The following is a 24,167-nucleotide window of genomic DNA, read 5'->3' on the forward strand; positions in this document are numbered from 1 at the left end:
CAAAGATGGCTGCCAGCTTCTCTGAAGCTGGAGCAGGGGGGGGGGGCAAGGTCACCCCCCACACACACACATTCCTTTGGCCGTCCTGGCTCTCAGGAGGCCATGAGCTTCTTGCTCCTCTCTCAGTGCATACTGCACTTTAGGACTCCTCTCAGTCCACCACCCCCTCCTCTTTCTCGGAGGGGTCTCTAGCGAGTTTGGGGGTTTTGGTTATCCAGTTCTTACCCCCGGAACTCTGTCTGTGCCGTGGTCTCGATTCTCTTCCTGCTGCTGCTTTTCCTTCTCCTCAGACATCTCTGTGTCTACCATGCAGCATACCGGCTTCTGCTGTTCCTTTGGTCCTTATCAGTTGGCTCTTTGCCACTGCTCTTCGGACGCTGCTGTGTCTACTGCTGCTCCGTCTGCTCCCAGCGTCTCCCAAGGCTGCCTACCGGGAGAAATTCTCCCAGCTCTTAGCCACAGGCACTCAGCCCAGTTCTGAGTCCCTGCAGCCCCCCAACCGGGGCTGGGGGGGCAGAGCCCCCTAAGGGGCCGGAGCCCCAGCTCCTCGTGGCTCACCACAACATGGCCACCTCTTCTTCTTCCAACAAGTACCACTGCTTCTTTTCCGGTCCAGAGAGATATGTTTATATTTTGCAGGAGCAATGATTGGGTCAAGCCCCAAGGGTCACCACCCCCTGGGGGTTACCACTTTCCTAGTTTCAGGGGGAAAACCTGGCTCAAACCACTACAGTGGTTTATTGGATAAACACAGCAATGCTGTGTCAGGTCTGCATCAAGACTTCTTCCATGTACATATGGAAAGTAGTTTTAAACACTGCTCTCATCACAATAAAAGTCACAAGAAGAGAAGACATTTCTCTGACTCCTTTTAGAACTCAGATGTTGGCTGTAATCCTTGAAGTAGATTATGTATCATGATCCAAGGTTAGCTGAGTGCAAAAGATGAACATTTTGTTGCTTTCTTTTCCTTGTGAGAATCCTTGCCCCAGAACAAAATGTTGTAGAAAGAAACAATGATATTTGAAGAACACCTGGTAGAAAGAAATGGTATTTGAAGAATACCTGTCTGAATTATATGATGCCTCTGAAAATATGGTACTACTGCATTTTGGAGGTAATATTTGAAGTATCAGTATTTAGTATCAAAGAGCGAACAGTCCTATCTAAAAGATTCAGAGGAGTCATATCTAAAAGATCACAGCACAGCAAGGGCTTTAGGATTTTTGAATATTGGTAGTCGTACACCTGGACCCATAATTTTCCTGGTATATACATTCCTACATCTTTGAAGTGAAGACAAAAATTCTAGGATGATAGACATTATAGACCCTGATGACTGATCATAATTACAAAATGTGCATACAACCCAAACCCACATTTACAGAACTCCGTATGTTACCAGAAAATCCTTAGCTTCTCCAAAGTTCAAAAAAATATATTAAGACAACTATTTAAAATACTAAATATCTTCAGGCTGCGATCTTCAAAGTTCAAGAGTCTGTTATATTTTTCATGCTTAGCAGTTATCATCTGCCACTGCAATCAGTAAGCAAAAAGCTGAAAAATACATTTTTCAATCAAATATATGGATGCTATACTATCATTACATTTCCTGTACCACAGATGTTGCCTACAAATCTGCCCTGGTTCCCTTGGAACATATATTTCCACGGTTCCTTCACAAGAAAAATATAAAATCAAACCTAATATTTTTTTAAGTCTCTAAGAAACCCAAGAATATTGCTCACCCTGTCAGAACTAAAATTAATTACTTTAAAACCTGGGGTTGGGTAGTAGTTTCCAAATGCCAATATATTCAGCTGTTTTATGAAAGTAGAAAGTTTCACGTGGAGATATAAATAATTAGAGTGTTTTTAGATCAGACTTTGATAACTTAAATTACTTGATTTGAATGATAAATTCATAAAGTTAGTGCTGATTCTTTGCTTTTGGATTTAACATTTCATTTCCTATTACTCATCATGGTAGTGAGTATTGCTCACTGAGAACTAGTTTAAAGTTGTGCCTGAATATCTGGAGACGAAGGGATGTAGGAGAGAGATGAATGGCTTACTTATGGTAACCACCCAAGCTGAGCATGAATTCATGGTATGCAAATTGCAGCATTAACAATCATCTCTACTAATCATTACATCTGAAGTTGACCGAACTGAAATCAATCTGTGGTATGTTGTGACATATTAGTGTTCATTGTCAGCTTATTTCAGAAGAGAACTATCACGACATGGTTCCATATCACTTAAAAAAACAGGTAGTCCTGCCTATGTAACCCATACTTTTCTTAATTTTGCTCATTCTCTGCTGGTGATATTACATTACTAAATAACTAATGACTAAATTAGGACAAGTAAAGGCTGGATTTTTATGAACTTCCTCAATATCTGGTCTGTCTTCAGTGATACTCGCAGCACATTTTTTAGGTTATTAACTGATTTGATGACTGCAACTAACTGTCTTTATCACTATATTGTTTAAGTCCATTTTAAGAGGTGCCCATACTGGAGTATCCATACATGAGCCTCATGTTTATGCAAATAACACAAAATATTTGTTTTGAAGTTTGTATAAGAATAAACTGTTTGTGTTTGTTATCTACACACTCACTTTTAAAGGCCCTGGATCAAAATTTCAGAATGATCTATCTGTTCATTATTAACTTTCTGTAGGAATTGCTGTTCAGTAAAATAACCTGAGAGTATAGATTAATTTGTTAGGCAATCTCCTGATTACAAACTGCCCACAAAGAAATTTTTGAGCACTAAAAACATATACACACGCACAAAAAAACCAAAATGCATGTGACTGCATTTCTATGTCTGAGTATTTTAAAAAAGTTCTACAAAAGCAGGTTACATGTGTCACCATTTGCTTTAGCCAGATACTAATAATGAATATTAGGCAGCCTCCTGTTGGCATCAGATATGTTACAAGACTGCAAGGCTGGACACACTCCAGTGATTTAATTATGTAAACAGACAGTAACACGATAGCAGACAGAGGAAGAAATTAATCTAATATCCTTTATGTGTCTCTCCTTTTTTTTTTTTTGTTAAAATACTGATAGACACCAGAAGTATCCCCCATCTATCTGTTCATAGCTCCCTCCTTAGCTGATGAGGCCAAGATGCCTGGTGAGACTCAAAGACAGTAAATGTCTGCCCCTGCCATGCTCAGTGCTGCTCTCAGGTCTCCATGGGAAGAGAGAAGGGTCTTTGGTAGGGCTCCTGGTGGTTCCATTAGGAGTGAGGGAAACCTTAGGTGGCTGCAGCTGGCCCATAACTCCTGCAGTCTGGTGCCTTCACTCTCTCCCTCAGTTGCTGCTGCTCTACATTTCACCTTTTAGCCCAGTAAGGATCTCATAAGGCAACTGGTTGAGAAGCACTGAAGCTCAAGACCCCTGTTTTTTCTTGTCAGGGGAAGAGGCTTCCTGTGGAGCTGACTGCCTTTATTTAAAGGCTCTCTCTCCAAACTGACATAAAGGAGGAGATTGTCCTTACAATCTGTCCTTTGTCCTTTTTGTCCTTGTCCTCTCAGTTTTATGTTACTGAGGGTGATTAACACAGTGAAACACGTAAAACATGAAACATTCCTATACAGCAGTGTTGAATCAAAATCCCAAATGTGTCTGCTATGGCACAAACAGCCTGTTCAGAAAAAAATGATTGAGCATACAGAAACCTGTGTAAAATCAGCACAAGTGTAAGGTGATAGATAAGACTACACTAAAGGAGAAAAAACTCCTGCTAGTTTCCTGGAAGACCCCAGCTCCTGGGGAGACATTCCCAGAAACTAATAAGAGGATTAAATGAAGAAAGGAGTGATATGGTGATAACACAGCTTTTCTTCACAAACATCCTGCCAGTCGGGAACACGGGAAAGTGACCCTTGGGCCTATGTCATTTGTCTATTACCCCAAAATTAGTTTATTGACTGGGGGACCCCTGGTGGTCTAGCGGTTAGGATGCAGCACTCTCACCGCCGCAGCCCAGGTTCGATTCTCAGTCAGGGATACTCCCCCAGACAGATGGAGCTCGTCAGCCCTGTAAGGCCATCCATCCATGAGGAGGTCACTGTAAACAAACCTACGTCCTGAAGACCTGACTGCCATTGTCCAAGCTCGCTTGGCCCCGGTAGATGAACCCTAGGATTAAAGGGTGGGCTCAGTTCAGCACATGCTGTGTCTCACCTAAAAAATCCATTGCGCAGGCTCGAAAGGTAAAAGACCTCTCCCAAAATCTTCGTTTGCAAAGACTGGCCATACATACATCAGTTTATTGACTATAGCCACTCAAATTGCCTAAGAAAAAAGGTGTAAAAAGAGATTAGACATAAGCAAAATCAGGGGAGAAGTTCCATCAACACTGCAAGAGACAGCTGACCAGCTAGCCCTTGTCCCTCCACTTCTGGGGACACCTAGAAGATGAGATGTATCTTATGAATGCTAATTACTTGCTTCTAAATAACTAGAGTTTACTTTTGCTTCATAGTATTCTTAGTAAGTTGCTTTGCTTCAAAGTTTTTCTTATGTTTTTCTTTATTATTATTACTACATGGTGTAGATGTAGTTAGACGTTATTCCAGATGAAATTAACCCTATAAATTGTTACAAACTTGTGTTAATAAGCATGTTATTTCATGAACTGTTAGACTGAGTCTGTTTCTAGGTGCTGACAGCTTTGTTGACGGTGAAACAACTCATAGAAGAAACTTGCTGAAGGGTTTTCCTATCGCTGTTAAGTGTAGTCTCTATTAAAAAAAGTATCAAATGTCCTATCTGTCTCAGTGAACCTGAAAAGTGAAGGATCTCACCTAATGAGACACTAACAGACTGTTTTAGACATTAAAAGGCTTTGGTCTCCTGGGGGGACACTGATTGACAAAAATAAATTAATAAAGGTTGGACAGAAAATTCTTTTCTGCCCCTTTTAACATGACAACAAGATAAGCATAATCATAGTTATGCTTACATTCCTGTGGAGGAGAAGAAATCAGACTGGGAGAGATACAAAGCCTGGCGTGAATTATATGGAGCCTGAAAAGACTATTTGCTTATGGACATTCGTGTTATTCCCCAGTTCTGAACCCAGTTTTATGTACCCTCACAATTATCCCCATATTACTCCCTATGGTTTATATTGTTTAGGGCTTGTTCAGACTTGCCCTCACAGTTTTCCCTCCAAAAGTTGTTTACTCCCTTGTTCTCCCCTGCTTTCCCGCTCCTCTGTCACTGATTGGCTGGAGTTTGCCGCAGTGCAGAGAGAGCTACCATTGGTCCCTTCCCCTGGATACCCAGAAGTTACACCCACCTTTCCCTCATCTCCCAATCCTGTTTTACCCTAACCTGTCAATCCCTTGCTCTGCCCCAGTTGTGGAACCTCCCCTTGCCCAAACCCTATTTAAGTCAGCGTCTCCCTCAATAAAGTTGCCATTGCACCCTCACCTCCTACTGTGTGAGAACCCTCTGTGCAGTGCTGCGTCCCTATTCCCCTACCCTCGGGCCGTGGCACATTCCTGTATAAAAACAGGCCGTTCAAATGAATTAATCAGTACACCACTGACTGGCCAAGCAAATGAGCATGAACTGGCAGGGACTAGGGCCACTAAAAAAGCTCCTCTGAAAGAGGTCCTGAAAACCTGGACCAAAGATTCAGCCTCCTCAGAGGATCTCTGCTGGAGCTTTTTCAGACTTTACCTTCTATGAATTGCATTGGTGGGCTGCTGCACTGGCATTTGGTGTCTATACCTTATGGCTTGGATTGCAAAGCATGTGAGCATAGTTAGTGCTACTTAAAAGAACAATAACTAATCAGCTTTAGGGAAGAGATGATACTGCTTTCTGCAAACGAATGCATGCTTCACTCTCTTACCTAATCATGTCCTCCTTTTTTCTCAGGAACACAGGAACACTCCACTGGAGTGGAATGAGAGCTGGATTTAAATCCCATATATAATCAGGCTGTGTGAATGAGATGAAGTCTCAGTTCAGTCTCCTCCCCTCTCCCTGCTCAGTGGGTGCTGACACAAGAGCAGAATTTATTGCACAGTAACTATATCACAATTGCTATTTGCAGTTGTCCTTTTTAAGTTATAACATCAAGAAATAATATTTCAGGGCCAGATGTACTATTTAATCACTCCTCTCCATTCAGTTTTGTGAAAGTTGTTAGACAAATAGGATGGTGAATATAGAATTAACATAAGGCCCTGACATGGTTTTTGAGGGAGCAGTTGTTTTATTACCTATCCTCTGCTGTAATTTTCTCATCATTTGATGCTTCAAAAATGATGAGTTCAGGAAACTTTGATTTAGGAGCATTCATGCTTCCAGCTAACATTCTGAACTTGCTTTATGAAACCCATTTCAGAGGTTAATCTCTAGCAAGTCTTTCAATATATACAACGGGAGGAAGCTGTGTACTGGTTTTGACTTTGGTGGTCACCCATAGGACTGTCCATCCTAGAGTTTGCATATATGAGGAAAGCTGTTTGAAGATCTAAAAACTGAAAAGTAGGTATAGCTATATTTACTAGCCTACTTTAAATCCGGTTTCCTTTTTTTCAAGGGTTGGAAGGATAGGATGGTCAGGTACACAATGCTTGTCAATCTGCAAATGCAACAGCCTTGTTTTTCTGTAGGGAATGAGAAATTCTTTCTCCAGTTCTCTGCAGAACTATTTTCTATGAATTTAGGGAGCTTTTATCAAGTGAAACTAAGAATAATTGCTATCCCTGGAGCTCCTAAATCCTCTCCTTGTGAACAGTGCTTCAATGCAAAATACACATTCTATCGAAGATTTCCTCATCAGTTGGATCTTTGTGATTTTAGTGCAGGGTATAAAGAATTAAAAAAGTCTGGGTACTCTTTGACACTACAGAAAGAAAGGGAGGGAAACATTCAACCTAAGAAAAAGCAAAGACATCAACAACAAGGTACCTTTTCTTTAATGTTATGCACAGAAGAAACTGTCTTTTGAACTGCCCTGTAAGGTCCTGCAAAGATATAAAACATCCAGCAGACATCAGTAAGAAAAGAATAGGGAGTTTCCTTCTTATTGTCTTGTTGGGTGGTCTTTTCAATTAGCTGCAGATGAACAGGAATTTTCTCTCAGAAATAACGTAAAAAAGGAAAGTGTATGCCCAATGGAAGCAAGGTCAAGTGACATGGGAAGAGTTAAAAGATGCTGCTTGCTGCTGTAGGGAGAAAATTCATTTGTCCAAAGCTCAACTGGAGTTGAAACTGCCAGAAATGTGGGGTAAAATAAAAAGAATTTTTTAATTTTTAAAAATATATTAACAACAACACGAAGTATAGAAATATCATTGGATGAGGATGGTCACCTCACAAACAGGGACAGAAATAAGGCAGAGGCATTTTACCCTCTTTGCCTCTGTCCTCAGGTCTCAGTGACCTGAGCTGGAGGACCATGACTGTGAAAATGATCATCTCCCAGTCAACTCTGAAATTGTTCAGGATCTGCTGCTCCAGCTGGATCCCTGCAAACCTATGGGGCCTGATATAATTCATCCCAGAATCCTCAAAGAGCTCTTTGATGTCATTGTAAAACCTCTCTCAATGATTTTTGAGTGGTCTTGAGACTATGGAGAGGTCGCAGCTGACTGGAAGCTGGCGAACATTGTCCCGAATTTCAAGGGCGCAAGAAGGAGGACCCTGGAAACTACAAGCCTGTCAGTCTTGCTTCAATGCCTGGAAAAGTTATAGAGAAGATTATTCTGGGAGGTATTGAAAAACATCTGAAAAACAATGCAGTCATTGGTCACAGCCCGCACGGCTTCATGAGAGGAAAGTCCTGCTTATCAAACATGATTTCCTTCTATGACAAGGTAACCCATCTAGTTGATCAAGGGAAACCAGGTGATGTCATCTTTTTGGATTTCAGTAAAGCTTTCAATACTGTCTCTCACAGGATCTTTCTGGACAAAATGTCCAGCACACAGCTGGATAAACACATCATGTGGTAGGTGAGCAATTGGCTCACGGGTCCAGCACAGAGGGTAATAGCAAATGGGGTAACATCAGAGTGGTCACCTGTCACTAGTGGGGTTCCACAGGGCTTCATCTTAGGCATCTTCATCTTAGGCATCTTCAACATCTTTATCAATGACTTAGAGGAAGGACTGGAAGGGATACTAAGCAAGTTTGCAGATGACCCAAAACTGGAAGGAGCTGTTGACTCCCTTGAAGGCAGGGAGGCCCTGCAGAGAGACCTCGACAAGTTAGAGGACTGGGCAATCACCAACCATAGGAAGTTCAACAAGGGAAAGTGCCGGATTCTGCACCTGGGGTGGGGCAACCCTGGATGCTTGTACAGACTGGGAATGAGATGCTGGAAGGTAGTGCTGGGAAAGGGAACTGGGGGTCCTGGTCGACAGCAAGTTGAACATGATCCAGCAGTGCCCTGGCAGCCAGGAGGGCCAACCATGTCCAGGGGGGCATCAGGCAAAGCATCACCAGGTGGGTGAGGGAGGGATTGTCCTGCTCTGCTCTGCACAGGGGCAGCCTCACCTTGAATATTGTGTGCAGTTTGGGGCGCTGCAATATAAGAAAGATATTAAGCTCTTGTAGAGTGTCCAAAGGAGGGCAATAAAAATGGTGAAGGGTCTTGAGGGGAAGCCGTATGAGGAGTGGCTGTGGTCTCTTGGTCTGTTCAGCCTGGAGAAGAGGAGACTGAGGGGAGACTTCATTGCAGTCTACAACTTCATTGGGAGGGGAAGAGGAGGGGCAGACACTGATTTCTTCTCTGTGGTGACCAGTGACAAGATCCGAGGGAATGACCTGAAGTTGTGTAAGGGGAGGTTTAGGTTGGATATTAGAGGTTCTTCACCCAGAGAGTGGCTGGGCACTGGAACAGGATCCCCAGAGAAGTGGTCAAAGCACCAAACCTGACAGAGTTCAAGAAGTGTTTGGACAATACTCTCAGACACATGATGTGAGTCTTGGAGATGGTCCTGTGCAGGGCCAGGAGTTGGACTTGATAATCCTTGTGGATCCCTTCCAACTCAGCATATTCTATGATTCTGTGATTCTGTGGTCTGGCACAATATCACCTTCTGTGATTTAAGGGCTTGACAAACAAGCCACAGCATCAAAACTGCTCTTATGGCACAGTCTCCAGTTAGCAGGTACTGAAGGTCAGTGTGACATTTTTCTGAGCAAAATAGGCAAGTGGGGGCCAAAGATGCTGTCCCAGACCAGTAAAGGCATATGAAGAAACCCAGAGGTAAAACACTAAAATAGGTATTTTCTCACTAATAATATTGCATTTAAAGTAGCAAACATGAGAAAAAGGCCTGTGATTGTCAGAGTGCAGTGAACAAGTTCATAAAATCCTACTCTGATTAAGTTCAGAAATTTATGATCTGAATCAGTTTGACTCCTGAAGCATGGCAGAGAGATCCTCCCTCTCCCACAAGACTATGCCTCTGTAATCCTTTGGGTCTTTTTATTTAGCCTCAGCCTTAGAGTCCCATACTGAGGGGAGGAGTGGCAAAGAATTTCCTTGTTTGCAACTATCCTAATTTGTTGACTCCAGCATGTCCTTGGAAGGTTTAATATCATCAAAGAGCCTGATGTCTCTTTCCACAGAACTAAATCACACAAAGAGGTTAAAATAAAGGTGTTTTAACACCACAGTGTGCCTAAGACTTATTTCACTGGCTGCTGTTGCATTAAATGACAGAGCTCTCATTTCTTTCTGGTACTCTGAGGTGCTACATCACCTCTAGGACCATCCATGGGTCACTTTTCTACATTGTGAAATATGTCTGAGAAGAGCATGAAAATCAGAAACTCCAGTATATATTGAGAATGTGTGACTGCAGCATCATCAAAACCTTGCTAACCCACAGCACCTCACCCCCAGGAATAGCATTTTCTTCTAGAAAACACGATCCATAATTCAGTCCTGCTGCTTCTCCTCAGCCCTTGCTTTCCGAAAGGGATAATAAGAATCTACTGCTGTGATTTTGAGCTCTGCCTGAATAAAGATTAAGATCATATTTCATCTCTGTTCATGAATGACTTTTGCAGTGGAATAAAACAATATCTACTTCTGTCGAACAATGCATGCAAAGTAACAAATCCCCTCCCGGTTATAAAAGGAGCAGGGATGGGTCCTACCTACAAATGTGCAGAAGACAGAAGAAGAAGCTGAAGGAACTAATTGCACATGTGAAGAGGTAAACACTGTGCAATGGACAAAGTGATGTTCTGGGCAGAGAACCCAGAGATTATGTTGGGTGCTGCCAAGGGCTTTCTTGTGCAGGCAGCCCAAGTGAGCGCACGGAGGCTATGCTCCAGAAGGACCAGGAACATAAGGGTTCTTCAGTGTGAGTGTTGAGTGTTCAGTGGAAGCAACATCTTCATCCTTAAATAAGGTGAGTAGATATGATGCTAGGATTAAAACCAAATACACATTTTTGTTTTTTAAAATTTCGCAGGAAAGTAACCAGGCATATGTATGAAGATATTTAGTGTCTTTGCGTAATTGTTCAACTCAAGCTAAATGTTCACCTTCTTCAGTATGCCATGTGAGAAATTAACTGTAGGAGAAAAATAATAGCAGTAAAGAGCATACTAACTTAGTAGTGTTTTAATTTGGAGTTTGTAATCTCAAGCAGGCTCAAGATGCAAGAAATGGATAGCAAAATAGAAACTAATGACAATTTGCTGTTTGTGCCCAAATATTTCTCAAGGAGAAAGGAAACTGGGCTATGTCTGGACAAGGGTTCCCTGCCATTGTCTTATGTAAAGACTGTCCTGCTTTACAGGAAAAAAAAGCAAGTTTCATCTTTGGTCTGAGAACTGAACATTAAAAGACACTTACAGTCATCTGTGGCATGGCCACGATACTGATTGATACTTGATCTAAAGAAGAAAGCTTAAAGGAAAATTTTTCTTTATTCCTTTTGAGCCCAGATGTCTGAAGGGGCAGAACTGAGAGCAGAGGCAGCTCTACATGTAATACAGCAGCAGAGGCATGTCAGGACGCAGTAGGCGTCTTGGCTGACTTGGTCCACAGAAGCTCAATACAAAATACAAAATACAAACCTGAAATTAGGAATTTCAGTGTTGAGACTGCAAGCAGCACTGGCTGTGCTGACGCTACAGAAGCCTGCCAGCTGGACCCAAAGCTGCATACCCTTATTGCCCAGAAATACTTTTTCAAATCAAGTGATACACTACCAAAGCCAAAATCTGGAAAGCCGCAAAAGTCTCTGACCTCTGCTGGATGCTCTCTGTGCAACCACCATGTGCTGGCAGACACCATGTATAAAGGAAGACCAGTACAGTTGTTAGCAGCAAACCATCTCTTTCCATCTCACTTTTCTGTGAAGACTGGACTGTGAACAAACACACAGTAGTCAAATAGTCCAAAACCTAAATTTTCAGCCTAGACTAAACATTTATCCTTTTCTCAGCCAAATGTTGTTTGTATTACCTGTTCTTCTGTGGCTGCTATGAGTGTAAACTCATAGAGCTTTCACATGGTCCTGTAGAAGTGACTCCCTCTCTAAAACAACATAAGCCTCTCCAGCACTAATAGCAGTTTCCTTATCCATGCTTGGGACTATGCTGTTTAAACAGGGAAAGACCTGTTCAGGACCACCAGAGCAGGTCTCAGATTTGTTGCAAGCTATTGCATGTAATATACCAAATAACTAACTATACAAACAAATCAAGTTTCATCTTCAGGGATTTAGGTGTCCTGCATAAAATCTTGTTTTGCTCTACTGAGTGCTTTACTGCTTCAATTCCCTCAGTTCTCAAGGTCACCCATTTCCTTCTGAATGCTAGCCCAGTTCTCTTTTGAAGTGACAACACTTCTTAAGTTCATGACATCAGTAACTGGTATGAGCTCATCTGGTATTCTGTGTGAAAACCTGAGTTTTCCATTATTGTGCTAACCTCCAGCTTCTCTTTTTTAAGAAAACCTGATAATTTTTCTTACAACAATTGAATCAAGCATTTTACTGAGACTGAAGCAAATTAGATTTAACTCATTTTCTTTTCCTAGAAAATTAAATTTTCTCCAATGTCTTAACTACTGACCAAAAACAAATCTAAAGGAGCATCACTTCCTTGCATCAAGCCTCTTTTGGTCAATAGACCTGCCACTTGTTGCATAAGTGTAAAAGCTGGCCTTATCTTTATTTAAGAATTTGTTCTCCAGTGCATACCCTGAAGGTTAGTCTCCTGTGAAGACTTTTTAAAGACAATTAACACACACTTCACCACTCATCCTTCCATCACGATTACAAAAAAAAATTGTCCACAATTCTGCAGTCTGACAACATCCAGTCCAATTACATCTTGCAACTACTATCATTATCTTGAATTCCCCTAGATCCCCACTGTTGGGCTCCTAGGTTGACCTTGGCTGCCAGCCAGGTGCCTACCAAGCTGTTCTTTCACTTCCTTTCCTCAGCAGATAAGGGGGAGACTATAAGATTAAAAACTTGTGGTTCAAGATAATGGCAGTATAATGAAGAAAAGCAAAGGCTGCACATGGAAGCAAAGCACAATTTTGCCCCAGATAACTACTTCATAGGAAACTCTTCATGTAGGAAACTCCTTGGGTTACTAGAATGTGTTGGATCACAAACACAGAGGTAATATGGCCATAAATGAACACTTAGTGAGATGTATATTCCTTTCCTTTGTTTCTGAAGTGCCATCATTATGAAACGTCCTTAAATTATTCATAAATCTATTTTAGGAGATAATAACATTTATTGTAATGTTAATTGCTGCCAAAGAAGGGTCCCTCAAGTGACCAACCTCTGCCCATTATCCTCTTTCCAAGCCTAATTCTTCAAAACCTAAGATGCATATGTAGACATAAACATCTCACACCCATTAGTTTAATGGAGAAGTTGACAGACAATTTAACTCAGTCTTCATTTCTCCCCTTTGCTTGACTCAAATTCAACCAAATTCATGTAAAAGATATTGGCCTTTTGATTCTATCCATTATCTCATTTCAAACCCAAGGATATAGAGAATTATTATACAAATACAAAGCATATGGAGAAAAATTCCATTTTATGTAAATATCATCTGCCACTCTGTCCATCTGATCACTATCAGTGGTCTGCTAGTGCAAAAATTTTTTTTTGGTAGGTGAGATAAGGGTGTTTAAAGCAGTAGCAAGGCTTATAAAAGTTACAGATAGATCAAACCCAAAATGTGTCAAGAGCTGATCTATTTTGTCCCTGTTTAGACCACAGGGCACCAATCAGGTAATGAATGATCTGTTCTAACAAACATAAAGAACCCCGAGCATTAGCAGGGAAGCTGAATGATGTGCTATTGAAAAACACTCTAAGTGAGATCCAGTTTGGAAAGAGGGCATCTGAAATTAGTTTCCTATATGTGCACTAGCTGTCCAAGCACCTATTAGTCTGAATGGATTGCTGCTCAATGCAGTCAATGGAGCCTGGAAAGTGCTCAGTACACACTAAAGTAGATGTTTGTTTGATGGCCATTTAAATCTCACCCTCTTGAAAATGAGGACAGACCAGGACCAAATGACAAGCTGATAGGGGTTTACATTGAGCACAGAGTACTCCAGACTGCGTGAAGCATAATAGCTCCTAAACGTCCCTCAGGTAAGAACAACTGAAAAATATGACTTTGTGTAAAAGATTAATTATTTTTCCATAGTTTTCTAATGTGTCAAAGTGAGAAATCTGTGAATACAGTTAGTTAGGTAGAAGGTGCACCCATCACAGACAATCTGAAAGTGCAGCCTCATGAGGAAAGGAGCAATGACCTGGGCCACTCCTAGCCCTCCACCACATTAAAGAACCCCAAGGGAAGTTATACACTTTCCAGTGATTTGAAAGGCCAGAGTTAGGTCCTGATTTTCTAGATTCCGTGCTCTGGGATAGAACTTCCCCTTCTTGGAAGTTAAAAACTCCCAGAAGACGTAGAAAAATGAACAGCGGTGTGACCATTTCAAAGCCACTGCAAAGAGAAAGTGGAATTTCACTAGAAGCAACATCAGTGTGACTAATATTCATGGCACAACATTGAAGAATTAGTGGTTACTGTGGAATAATGGATAGGGTTAAAAATTAAAGAATAAGAATTACAGAGGAAACTCAGCTGCTGCTTCCCTGGTGGAACACAGTCAACATGCCCCACAAAGGTTCCCTAAACACTGATAAGCACCTGGTATGGGGGATGCAACTGAGAGGGGAGTAGTGTGAAGGTGCTGCAGCCTCCCTTCCTGAACATCCTGCAAGGCGGGAACCATGGTGACACTTCGTCGTTCAAAGGCTATGCAGTGTCTGTCCACCAAGGGAGATAGACACCAAGGACAACTACCAAATTAAGTACTTGTAACTGGACTCATTCAAGCTCCCCCTAAATCTAAAGAAATAATATAAAAGTAAGTTGGAAATGGGCAAAAATCAGAGGAAGATTCCATTGAAACTGTGGGAAGAGTCGATGGGCTGAACCTGTCTTCCCCATCCCCCCTAGGGACGCCTATTGGGTAAGAAACTTATTCTGTGCACACAGAATTTATTCTGCTTAGAATGATGTTAAATGCTCAGGACTAGAGCTTGTGCTTAGCTGTATAATACATTGGTAGATTGTTTTGTATTAGAGCTTGTGCTTGTGCTTGCTTTATAGTATTATTAGATTGCTTTAAATATGTTTTTGCAGTTAGGCATTATCACTGATGACCTACAAACCCTATTAACCTGTCACAATTTGCATTAATAAAGACGGTTATTCTACTAGAATGAGTCCTTAATAAAGTGCTGATAGTCTGCTGGTGGCGGAACAACATGTTTGAAGGCCTGCTGAGGGGTCTCCCTTATGCTGTTGGCTCAGCCCTCCAAAAAAGGACAATCAAAACACCCTCTGATCTTCTGAATCTGTTTGTTGAAGAGTTCCCTTATGAGATACCTGACAGACTGGGTCAGACACAAACGGTTTCATTTTCCCTGGGGCACTAACAGACAAATAAATCTCTGTGGGTCAAGAAAATCTTGGCAAATTTTCCCCCAACCCTTTTCATGGGACAGTTGCAAAACTCCTGTTTGGGACTCCTGCATTGTGGCCTTCAGTCTTCCCTGCCTGACTCATAATAATAATAATGGCCAGTCTTCGCGAACGAAGATTTGGGGAAAGGTCTTTTACCTTTCCAGCCTGCGCAATGTTTTTTTTTTTTTTTAGGTGAGATACAGCATGTGCTGAACTGAGCCCACCCTTTAATCCTAAGGTTCATCTGCTGGGGCCAAGCAAGCTTGGACAATGGCAGTGAGGTCCTCAGGACGTAGGTTTGTTTACAGTGACCTCCTCATAGATGGATGGCCTCACAGGGCTAACGGGCTCCATCTGCCCGGGGGCACTGGGATTTGAACCTGGGTCACAGCGGTGAGAGTCCCGCATGCTAACCACTAGGCCACCAGGGGTCCCCATCTGACTCAACAGTGATGGATTTAAGAGAGGAATGGCTTGAGATTTCAAACACTTACCTCTGGAAACAGGCAAACCATAGCTGTGGCTGCACTCCCAGAAGACCGACATGTCTTTGTGCAGTTCCTTTTCACTACAACACCCTTGCAACGGAACTTGGCCTCATTTGTGGCTACCTGATCTCCAGCTCTGCATAGTCTCTGCCTATCTTCCAGCATGGCTAGGTGAGATAGCAAACCTGGAACTGAAAGCTTCACATAACAGTTCAGACACCATATACTAGGACAGCTGCCATAAAGTATGCCAGAAATTCACTGGACTCATTCTCCTACTCTGATATCTGAGTGCATTGGCACCTGCTGGGCCAATTCACTCCCTGCCAAACAGAAATCATGCAGTGCAAGGCATGCAAACAAACTTCTCATGCAATTTCCACCACACCTGGTCCGATACTATTCTATAAAATTTCAAATGTCCCAAGACCTGCACTATGCCAATCCCTGCTTAAATATGTCCAGTGAATAACACAGTGTAAAGTACACTTACTCCAAATGCTCTCCAAAATGTTTAATATGGACATGAAAAGATGTCTTCTGCAGCAGTTTCATGTTAGATTTCTGCCTGACTAGTAAGGCAACTTTTTCTTCCTGGAATTCTGACGCAGATCTTGACTATGAAGTGATTTCAGATGTCTTTGGCAGCTCCTCTTGCTTATTTGCAAGTTATATAATGAATTAATTTTTAATATTTTTTACTGATAGAGCATGGTTTTTCATAGATTTCTCTTCAGTGTTGGCTAGAGTTAGCTGGAAAAAAGTTTATTTGGAATATTTCTTTCACTGAGAAATATAATTGTAACAAATAAGGAAATCCAGTAGATTCTGTTGCAAATTTTTTTGGAGAGAAAAGGGGAAAATGTTCAGCAACTGTCAAAATATTTTGTTATTTTATTATAAAATTATTTTTAAAATTTGTTTTATTTTGTATGTAATACTGTAACATAACATTTGAAATTGTCAAAAATCAGAGCATTTCTGTAAAAATAAAATATTTTCATCAACTCTAAATAATTTTTTTTGACATTATGAGATTTGGAAATTTGTTTTAGGCTCTCTTTTCAATCTGAAATATACCAGATAGAACAGTCACCTTCACTTCAGCAGTGCTGAGCGTGCCCCTTTCCAAAGGAAAACAGGGTCAAGTAGTAAGCAAAGACAGCTGTAAGATGCATGTGACTCCTAGTATTTGAACTTGCCATCAGTTATAGTTGTGAGGAGTTCCATCTGACTGCATATAGCATTTTAAGAGAGAGGGAACAATATGTCAAGATGGTGCCAGAACAAAAAAGGGTGCAAAGATTAACAGAGAAGTTGATGCTGGTGAAAAGCAGTACAAAAGTGGTATAATTATTTGTATAGGAAGGTTTAGTCTGACATTATGAGACATCTGTGAAAACCTCATGCCACTGTTATTCATGCCAAAAGAGCTATATAGCTTCCAGAAAACAATAATTAAAGCAAGACAGGACTCCAGAAAAAAATGAACTAAAACAAAAAAATGTATACTGTTACAGGGAAGATTGTGCCAAAACCCTTGCTTATTATCCATTTGGAAACAAATGCCAAAGAAACAACTATCTTTGTAGTTATCCATACTGTTTTTCCATATGTCTCCAACTGAAGTATGTGGTGCTAAGTATATATGCAGAAGTATGACGTGATAATTACCCTGAGAAGATAAAATATATATATATATAAATGCTAATTAATTTTATACAGAATAGAAAAAAGAATTCTGCATCTGCAGTCAGCAGCTACAATCCTTAAGGAATGAATGTGGAAATACTACTAGTGTCATGATTATTTATAGACTTAAAGACACACATATGTGTCAGATGTTACTAAAGGTTTTTTTAAATTATGGCTGTCTGTCTTTACTGGCATGAACAGTCATGCCTGCCAGCATTTTCTCACTGAACAGTAATAAGGACATCCTGCAGCCATTACTAAGACCCACAGGTGTTACCAGAAAACAAATGGCCATATTCTAAGCAATTCTTCAGGATTATGCTTCATTCATTACACTACACCTCATATTATTAAGAAAAATTACTTTTATAGCCCAAAAGTCAGTGAAACATAAAATGCACATTTATACAGTAAGCCAAATAAATTATTTAGGCCAGGATTCATTCCAATCAACTTCAACTAGAAAGCCAGTCACTCTGGTCTCCATTTATACAAAAGTAATAGAAAACACCAGAATAGAAAACATCTGGTTTTCAGGAGGGTCCAACAAAGACCTGTGTCAGGACCTGGAGGCACACCTCTTCCTGTTGGCTGCATAGCAAACTGAGAGTGGCTGCACCTAAGACAGGGTATGAATCCAGTCTTCAGTGCCAATTCTGCAGTCTGTTTGGAAGCACAATTTCTCTGAAGTCTTTTAGGTGCTTTATCTCACTTATAACCAGTCATAAACGCCAGAAATAATCCTTGAATACTGAAAGGTAAACACATTTTTAACTAGTTTAACCAGGTTAAGGAGGAGGCTTCTCTAGAAATGACCAAACTGAGCTATTGGGCTCCAGAAACCCTGACTGCTTGCTTTGGTCCATTGTTGACTATCTCAGCTCACGCCAGGATCTCAGTTTAGTCCATGGATGCGTGTAGCAGCAAATCTGCATTATATGAGAAAACTGTGGTTTAAACATGTTTTAAAATGGCTTTTTTGTGGTCTCTTTGCTAGCTCATGTTCTTCTTCCCAAAATCCCCCACGGCCAGTTCTTATCTCTGTCTCAGGAATGTCCTGAGAAGATATCAAGAAGTCTTCCCACTGGACTCTTTTAACCCCTTTCTGCGATTGGGTGTTCTGTAAGCCCCCTGACCCTGTAATTGGTCACTCTGTGAATCCTCCAAAACCCTATATATGTAACCACCCCATCAATAAACTCTCCCTCTGGCCTCCTCTCCAAGTCCCGTGTGCTGTCTCTCTGGCTACCATAGGACCACGCGTTGGGGGGAGGGGGAGCACCTAACCCCTCCATGCGTCCAGGACCCGAAGAAACCCCTGGAGCTGGAGTAATCCCTTCCCTATCCACCTCAAACCTTCGGAAATGGAACCCCACAATGGGAGGAATGCAACCAGAACTGGTACCCCAGAGAGGCTAGCCATAGATGCAAGTTTGGATAAAGCTGCTCATGACAGCGTCAACATTTTGCTTTTGTTTTCCTTTTACAACAGTTACATGCAAGCTGAGTAAAAGAAACAATATCTTTAACCTATGTAAAAGGCAGGGTACATAGGGCAGCTTAGTTCTCTGAGCCATGGATTCTTCCACTCTGTCTCTTTTGCTACACTTCAGCTCGGGCTGCTTCCCAGATAGCCTCACAGTTTGAAAAGGAGGACTCATTAGTACCTGATTTCTTTCACTTCTAGTCTCTTGACCACAAACTGTTCTAAATTGCTTTCTCCTTCAGTAACAAAACCAGAGAGAAATAACTTCAAAAGATTCAGAGCACAACATCTGTTAATATTAATGGATAGTAAATGAAAAGGACTTTCACTAGATAATAAATACTTAATATTATTTCATCAAAAGCAATGCCTTTTCTTAATTACCTTAGTTATGTGGATTTTTCAAAAGCAGAAAAATATTGTAAAACCAGGGAGAAAATTGTATGAAATCCAAAAATCTTCTAATTGTTTTGTTAAGAAAAAGAAATGTAGAAGAGCTCAAGAACACAGAAATATATTGTACCCACTGAATTGAAACCATGTTCACTGATTCAGTGGTCCACAGTAGAGGCCACCTTGCAAATATCCTAGAGAGGAATCAGTACTTTGATTGTTCAATGAGATCTTCTATGTTCAAAAAAGAAGGCCTTTTCTGCTCTTTATTGGATCTTTAAAACAAGGTATGGACACCTCCTGCAGCATACCTTAGTGGGTTTTCATTAGGCTGAGTAGACAACCACCACAGTACTGCTGCTTATATTTGTTCAGAATTTCAACAAGATGGAAAATTCCTCTCTGTCTGTGCTGTGCCTGAAAGTTTTCCTTCTTGCAACAGGGTTCTTAAAAAAAGCTTAAATATAAAGTAAAAGAGACTTTACTTAAAATGAGAATTTTGAAGATTGGGAAGTTGTGAACTGTCAATTACTCATCTCATATAATTTTAAGTAACAATATGTCCTGGGTGGTTTGGATCTGTGCCCCTTATTATTGCTAGGAACTAAATTTTCAGGTGCCAGTCATGTAAGACATTTCACATTTAAATATAAAAACAGTTTTCACATGTAGAAGCAGCTGAAGTTGCATGAAATTGAGGTTTCCATAGCCAAAATCCACTCAAAGCAGGTCTACTTAGTGTTCTAGATATATGCAAAAACAATTAATTATTGCATAATAGGAGTTAAAGATGGAACTCGTCTGATGTGATACCTACCTCAGCTACATCTACACTAGTTGCCTGATGCTTCCTTTACAGATAAGTTCTTCTGAAAAATGATTGATTATACATCACCTAAAATATATCAGTTGAAATGGAGTTTAAAGCACGTTTCTTTCTGCTGACTATAAACAGACCTTATAACAACAAGCTCAGATGAACCTGTCTAGGTAGTGGGTGAGATGAATGCCATCACAGGCTACTACGACAAGGAATTCTCTACCAACAACAGGGAATAATGATAGATTTTCCACCTAGGATCATTTGGGGATTATATGAACAGAGGTGTACTTGACTGCTTTATTGAATTTCTCTTATAAGACACATGATCTCTTTGCCTTACCAGGCTCAGAAAAGTCCTCTTGCAGTAGAGGTTAAAAAGGGTGGGGGTTTTTGTATGCTTCTGACATACAGTATCTTAACTCTCATGAATCAGAGGGTTTTGCCTCAATTTTCTAGTGAGGTCAGATAGTAAGGTATTTATAAAGTTTTTCTTTTTTGTCTTTTTTCCCCCTTTTTCATCTGAAGTGTAGGTATGTAAAGCTGAGTAGAAATACTTTGAAAATTCTGAATACACAAAGGTTGCTGCTGTTTTTTTGGTAGTACATTGAAGAAAACCAGGAAACTGTCATCCATCTCTGCATGGGCTTAGCCTTCATCTGGGATACAAAATCTGTCTCTATTATGAATACTTTATCGTTATGAAAGATGTAGCATTGACATCTTGCAGGAAAAGAGCTTCTGATGTAAAACCAATGACCTGACACAATTGTTAATAAAAAGTCCACTTTAATGATTCAATTGCAATGAGTATCCTTCATAAGCAATTTTAAAAGAAGTCTATAACAGCATTAAAAGCCAAATGAGGTTTTAATGCATGACACCTGCATTCTGAGGGCTCAGAAGAGATAAGAAAAGCTTGCTGAATCTCTAGGCAGGATAAAAATTTTTGCTGGCATACTATGACACAATTCAATATACCCACCAGATTTCTGAATGACTTGAATTTTCAAGATTAGTTTCCATCATACATATGTTAGTTTGAGCTACCTGTTCTGGTACAAACAAGGACATCCAAAAATACTGGATGTTTTGGAGTTTTCTGCTCATTTTTCCTCAATTATAATTACTGCTCACATCCCTTACATCTTTCCATAGCCACCCTTTCAAAGAAACCATTGGAAAGAACATTGAGTACTAACCTCAGAGAGTGTTGCATAAAAGGTGGCTGAAAGGACAATTACAATAAAGAAGAAACAGCAAGCTTAGTTAAAAGGTCAGCATAAAATTTAGAAAAAGACCATTTCAATTAAATGAACTGTGTGAAAGCCAAGCTGAACAGGTGGAGATTAATTTGACAGCAGCAACATAAACTTTAGCCTTCAATCGAGTAAGCAAGAAAACGGTACAGATGAGGGCTGAGGAAATTTTCCACAGTAGCCTGATAAAGATACATTTAGAAGCGGTTATGCCTACACTGTGACCTTAGCCGAGGTCTGATCCTTGGTCTATCCCTATCTTATCCCTCATACCATAACTGTAATTAACTGTAATATTTCTGCTTGCAGCGGGTTTGTAGTCAAAGCCAAATTTGGTGAAGTTGTTGTCAGTAAGCTGAAGGCCAGGGATGCTGTTCAGGGAGAACTTGATGGGCTGTAGGCTGATGGGAACATCATGAAGCTTAAGAAAGGCAAATGCAAAGTCCTGCAGCTGGGATATCATAAGTCCATGCAGAAATACAGGCTGTAGACCAACTGACTGAAGAGCAGCAGGTTATTGTGGACAAGCTCAACACGAGCCAGCAGTATGCCCTTGCAGCAAAGATCAACAGCCTCCTGAGCTGCATCAGAAAGAGTACATCCAGCATGCTGAGGGAGGTGATTCTTCCCTCTACTCAGCTCTGTTGAGGCACCAAGAGTGCTGGGTGCAGCTCTGGGCTCCCCAGCATGGGGGAAAAACAGACCTATGAAATGCCTGAGGAGCACTATGAGCACAGGACATAGGAAGAGAGGCTGAGAGCTAGGTTTCTTCAGCCAGGAGAAGAGAAGGCTCAGAAAGGTCTTATTGCTGTCTGCAAGTGCCTAAAGGAATGTTGTAGAGCAGCCAGAGCCAAACTATCCCCAGATGTACACAGTGGAGGTATAAGAGGCAACATTCACAGGCAAAAACATGGAAAATTTCAACTCGATATGGAGCAGGAAAAATATAACTTTAAGAGTGGCCAAATACTGATTCAGGCTGCTCTGAAAGGCTGTGGAGGTGCTCAGACCTTCACTGGACACAGCCCTGACTATCTGTTCCAATTGGCCTGCTTTGGGCAGGGTGTTGGATCAGAAGATCCCTGGAGGTCCATTCCAATCTACATGATTCTAAACCCCTTAAGTCCAGTTTCAGCAACCCCTACTAGTTTCTCCAAATCCCAGTCATCATTTGGGTAAGAGTAAGGATAGTGTGCAAGATGAAGTTGGACAACATATGGACAGTGTCTGCCTCTTCTCCAGAGAGACCAGGGCCTTTCTCTCTTCTTCTATTCCAGCTTAAAACAAATCAGTTCATTTTGAAATATGTGCACTTAAATATTTTTTTCTGGAACAAAGAGAAATAGATGTTTTATACAGCACTGATGCTGGTTTTGATGCAGTAATAATAACCTGAGAAATAAGTCTAGATCCATGTCATAAAATTCACTCTGCCAGACCATAAGGTTTGCAACCTACCTCACACAAGTGGGCAGATTCAGTGAAAGGAGGGAACAAGCCCAAAGCCGCTGGTAAAGCTTGTGAGCTTGTTGTTTAATTGTTGAATTACATAGAAGTGGAAGGTTAACAGCTCTAGACACATTCTGAGTCAGTTCACAATGATGTACATGATACGTCTAATCACTCCAACAAATGCTGCTCATGCCACATCAGTAACTCTTAAGAAAAATTATTTTTAATCCTCTAAATATTCATATATACTTCACACATAGGTAAGCCAATACAGTCATAGGCAACTCGTGCTCCTCTTGATTGCTTGTATCAGGGTGAATTTATGCTGGTACTTTTGGTCTGTGTTTGGCCCAGCCACCTGTAAAAGTTTTGTTCTTTCCCTGCCAAGTTATGAGAAAACAAGCACTGATAAAACGGGAACTTCATCCTTGAAAAGATGACTTGTATAAACTATATTTAGTTGATGTTTTATGATTGGCTAATCATCCTCCAGGGTCGCTTGAAGGAGAAATTGAAAACTATAATGATAAAGTAAACCCCTAGATTCATTTGGAAAAGACCCCCCCGGCTGCAGTATGCAGGCGCAGGGAAAGCCACGCATGCACAGAAGAGATATTACTTGCATAACGGGGGGTGGGACTGAGGGCCTCTGGCTGGGCAGTGCTGACCACACCTGCCTAGGCTGAGGTCACTCAGTTAATTGTATAAAAGCAGATAGCTCATTTTTGGGAGGGAAGCAAGCTTCACATCAAGGCCTTTGTTTTGCGGGGACTCCCATTACATGTGAACTTGCTGACTCTCCAAGGATGCAGCTTCTGCTATGGGTAATTATAGGCATTCTGGGTCGGTAAGATATCTTTATAAGCAACAGCTAGGTGACTGGGGAAGTGTACTGAGGGCTTATTTCTCTCCTCCTTCCTCTCTTTTGGGTTTGTTCATTTTGTTGGTCACCTCTTGGAATAAATATCAGTTTTTGTTGAGCTTTCAATAGTGTCATGGTTTCAGTTTCAGTATGCTCCGAACTCTCCATAATACATTGCTAAAAGTAGGCAACTGTATTTACAGTATCAAAAGTCATTGCAAACATAGCTAAATATATTGATTACAGAGATGCGAACTATGATATCCTGCAACTACAGAATGCCATTCTGCCAAAAAAGGAAATAGTTTACTATCTGCTATTTTATTTCTTAAATTTGATTTACATTGTTGTGAGATCCTGGATCCGAATCTCACCGAATTATTGATACGGGTCGAAACCAACTCACTGTGTGTGTGTGTGCATGTGGGGAAGGGCTGGGCCTGGACCTCCAGGCACATGGTAAGGCCTGCACATCAGACCTGTGCTGAGAGCACAGGGCAGAGCTGAAAGCAAGACCTGCAGCCCACACAGAGCACACGGCAGAGCTGAAGGCCCTGCAGCCGGGCTGTCAGTCAAGGCAGACCTGCCTGGTAGCCCGACCATACTACAGCCCTGGAGCCTGTGACCGGCTACAGCACACCTCACTCTGGCCTGAAGGCACTGACAGGATAT

General features: G+C 41.1%; 1 long non-coding RNA gene across 1 annotated transcript; it reads right to left on the bottom strand.

Moving 5' to 3' along the window:
• Window positions 1–4,862: 4,862 nt before the first annotated feature.
• On the bottom strand, window positions 4,863–24,167 carry LOC113972935. The gene is made up of 3 exons (XR_003536076.1): window positions 24,157–24,167; window positions 16,114–16,118; window positions 4,863–4,940 (listed from the first exon to the last, which is right to left on the bottom strand). It is a non-coding gene; the product is annotated as an uncharacterized LOC113972935 (long non-coding RNA).

This window comes from Neopelma chrysocephalum, unplaced genomic scaffold (genome assembly GCF_003984885.1).
Source record: "Neopelma chrysocephalum unplaced genomic scaffold, ASM398488v2 Primary Assembly neopelma1_23b, whole genome shotgun sequence".
Lineage (NCBI taxonomy): Eukaryota > Metazoa > Chordata > Aves > Passeriformes > Pipridae > Neopelma > Neopelma chrysocephalum.